A 4,039-nucleotide genomic window follows, 5' to 3' on the forward strand; every position below is an offset into this window, starting at 1 on the left:
ACACATTCCCAGGTGTGGAGGTCTCCTAATAATTTGGACATGAATTTATTTGGTATAACCACTCTTGCACCCCACATGATACAATCCTTATCGACTGATAATTCATTCCTACGAATGAAGAATGGATGTGTATCTTTGTCTGTTACCGGGTTTGGCCATCCATTTGCAATATACTCACACACCTTTGACATCACTGGGTCACATTTGGTTGCTCTACTAATCTCTTCAGCTGTGACTGGCTGTTCATCAATGTATGAAAAATAAAACACTTCTTCCCTATCGGGTGTAACTTGTGATGGGGAAGGCAATCTAGACATTGCATCAGCATTACTGTGATCAGCTGATCATCTCTATTCAATATCATATGTATATGCTGACAAAATCAAAGCCCATCTCTGCATTCGGGCTGCAGCTAATGTTGGAACTGGGGACTTTAGATGGAGGATTGCTGTTAGGGGCTTATGGTCCGTAACGATGGTAAACTTATGACCATACAAGTATTTGTGAAACTTCTTGACTCAAAAAATTAATGCCAAAGCTTCCCTTTCAATTTGCGCATAATTACTCTCACTGGCACTGAGAGTGCGTGAAGCAAAAGCAATTGGTCTCTCCTCCCCATAACTTAATAGATGAGCGATTACTGCCCCAACTCCATACGGAGAGGCATCACATGCTAGCTTAATCTCCTTAGATATGTCATAGTGAACTCATAGTGAACTAACATGTTGCTCTCTAATCGGCCTTTTGGCTAAGATCATGCGTAACTGACCTGACAGGGGAGTAACCATGACCCCAACGTGATTCTCCCTGGATCAGGAAAGTGATTCTCCTATGCTTTTTGGAAATAGGAGGTGGGTGGGGTGACTTGACCCATCCACCTCCACGGAGGTGTGTGGGGGGCCTGACCCATCCACCTCCATGGCACGAACCTGGTATTGCAGTACTTCCAGGAATGGTGCAGTGGCTCTAGGCCTTTTGGCTAAGAGCATTGGCGCAGGGTGATCCTTGATGTGTGCAAGGTGACCTCTGGCGTTTGTGATCTGACAAAGAATTGGAAAGATTGGCAACGAATTAAAAAAAAACATGGTGCTCTCTACCAATTTGCTTTTATATTCCTTGAATGCTGTATCGCATTCTTTTGACCACTTCCAATGGACCTGTTTTTTCAAAAGTTCATTCAGTGGATGTAATACTGAAGCCAAATTTGGTAGGAACTTCCCATAATAGTTCAAAAGACCCAAGAATGAACGAAGTTCAGTGACATTCCTGGGAGTGGGTGCATTTCTAATTGCATCTAATTTTTCCTTGGTCGGATGTAAACCATTTTTGTCGACTCTGTAACCTAAGTATACCACCGAGTTTTTAAATAACTCACACTTAATGAGCAGACACTCATACTCTGTGTTTCTCTAGCCATTTGAGGACTTCATTCAATATGTTATTATGAATTTGCCTATTTGGTGCTGAAATTAGTATGTCATCCAAATAACATACTACCCCTTCAATACCTTGCAAAATCTGGTTCATCACCCCTTGGAATATGGCAGGGGCGGAAGATACTCCAAACGGTAGCCTATTAAATTGATATAGGCCTAGATGAGTATTTATAGTCAAACATGACTTGGACTCCTCATCTAGTTCAAGCTGTAAGTCGGCATTCGTATGATCCAGTTTTGAGAAGATCTGACCACCTGTCAGTGTTGTGAACAAATCTTCTATATTCGGCAATGTATTGGGGACATTACCCTCTAGAACCTGGTTTACGGTTACTTTATAATTACCACACAATAGGGCCAAGTTTCGGCCTGAGTTGCTCCTGTTTTTTTTGAGCAACTGGTTTAGAATGGAGTATCTTAGAAATTTGAATTCTCGGCATTTAGTTTGCTCCAGTTCTAGTCAGTAAGAACAGTTTCACTTTGGAACAGAATTTTTTTTTCAAAAGGGGGCGTGTCCGGCCACTTACGCCTGTTTTCAAAGTTTAGGCAGTGAAAACTTACTCCAAACTAATTTAGAATGGAGTAAGTGAAGATTTTTGTACGTTCGAAAAAACCTTTAGAAAATCAGGCGTAGGTTACAAATTAGGCGTAGGGAATGGGGGGCGGGGTTTAAAGGGAAGTTTACAAACATTAAACACTTCAGGTTTACAAATAAAGAGCCATCATCAATAATAAATGATAAATACATCAATAAATCAATCAAAAAAAATTAATAAAAAATTAAAAATAAATTAAAAATAAATAAATAAAACATTTTCTACTTACCGACTGCAGCACCGGGAGTCCTCCAACAGCGTGCTGGGACGGCCTCCCCCAGTGTGTCTCTGTCAGTGTCTCTATCTCTCTGTCTGTCTGTCTGTGTGTGTGTCTCTCACTCTCTGTCTGTCAGTGTCTGTGTTTCTGACAGCGAGGGGGAGGGGGAGAAGGGGGGTGGGAGGGGGAGGGGAGAAGGGGGTGGGGGGGAGGGGGAGAAGGGGGGTGGGGGTAAGAAGGGGGGTGGGGGGGAGGGAGGAGGAGAGGAGGGGTGAGGAGAAGGGGGGAGGAGAAGGGGGAGGAAAAGGGGGGGGAGGAGAAGGGGGGAAGGAGGGAGAGAAGGGGAGAGAGGGGGAGAGAGGGGGAAAAGGGAGAGAGGATGGAGGGAGGGAAGGAGAGAGGACGGAGGGAGGGAAGGAGAGAGGAGGGAGGGAGGGAAGGAGAGAGGAGGGAGGGAGGGAACGAGAGAGGAGGGAGAGAGGGAAGGAGAGAGGAGGGAGGGAAGGAGGGAGGGAAGGAGAGAGGAGGGAGGGAGAGAGGAGCGAGGGAAGGAGAGAGAGAGGAGGGTGGGAAGGAGAGAGGAGGGAGGGAGGGAAGGAGAGAGGAGGGAGGGAGGGAAAGAGAGAGGAGGGAGGGAGGGAAAGAGAGAGGAGGGGGGAAGGAGAGAGGAGGGAGGGAGGGGGGATGCGGGGAGGGAGAGAAGGAGGCTGAACGGCTGGGCCCAAGACTTCGGGCTGGATTTACAGGTAGGTGGCGTCGGGTCTCGGGGGGGTCGCGGAGGTCCGGTGGGCGGGGAGGGGCAGGGTCGCGGAGGTCCGGGGGGGGAGTCACGGAGGCCGGGGTGGGGTGGGAGAGTCGCAAAGGTCCGGGGTGGGGGAGGGTGCGCGGAGGTCGGGTCGGGTCAAGGGGGGGGGCGGTGAGCGGAGGTTGGGTCGCCGGGGGGGGCAGGGGTCGGGTCGCTGGTGGGGTGGGGGGGGGGTGAGAGCGAGGGTCTGGTCGGGTCCGGTCGGGTGGGAGGAGCCTTATTCACGCAGCCCCAGTGAGGCCATTCGGCCAGGGCTAGGGGCTGTGTGCTTCAGGTCCCTCCCACAGTTTTGGGCACCTGGAGCTACTGCACATGCGCGCCCACTGTAGCACGCATGTGCAGAGGTCCCGGCACTGTTTTCAGCGCAGGGACCTGGCTCCGCCCCCCACAGCTCGTGCTGCGCCGCGTCTGGCTCCAGAGGACCTGCAGGGAGCTGGCGAATAGTTGAGTTTTTTTTAGGCGCACCTTGTGGCACGAAAAACGGGCGTCCGGCGCGGCCTGAAACTTGGGCCCAATCTTACCTTACCATCGGACTTAGGTACAACAACAATGGGTGTAGCCCAAGTGCATCGATCTATCTTACAAATAATGTTCTCAGTCTCTAGTCTTTTGAGTTCTTGTTCAACTTTCTCCTTGAGTGCATATGGTACGGAACGTGGCTTCAAGGCGAGTGTCAGGGTACAGAAGGACGCTAGATCGGTTTACTACAAGCCACGTTCCGTACCATATGCACTCAAGGAGAAAGTTGAACAAGAAAATCACGCAATTTGTCGCGATATAGTGACTCCGGTACTACACTCACTGATGCACCTGTGTCAATTTCCATTGGTATCTTGAATCCCGCAACATCTATGTGGATTTTGAAGCTTTCCGAATCGCTGTCCGTTAACCTCGTGCTCCTGATGACGTGTAACTCTAACATCTCCTCGTCCTGTTGTTGTTCTTCCATGCTATGTAGTCTCTTGGGATTTCTACTCATAGCTTT

General features: G+C 49.2%; 1 pseudogene; it reads left to right on the forward strand.

Annotated features, from left to right (window-relative positions):
- The first annotated feature begins 724 nt into the window (after positions 1 to 724).
- LOC139229510 (U2 spliceosomal RNA) lies at positions 725 to 966 on the forward strand (annotated as a pseudogene).
- The last annotated feature ends 3,073 nt before the right edge of the window (positions 967 to 4,039 follow it).

Source organism: Pristiophorus japonicus, chromosome 18 (genome assembly GCF_044704955.1).
Source record: "Pristiophorus japonicus isolate sPriJap1 chromosome 18, sPriJap1.hap1, whole genome shotgun sequence".
Lineage (NCBI taxonomy): Eukaryota > Metazoa > Chordata > Chondrichthyes > Pristiophoridae > Pristiophorus > Pristiophorus japonicus.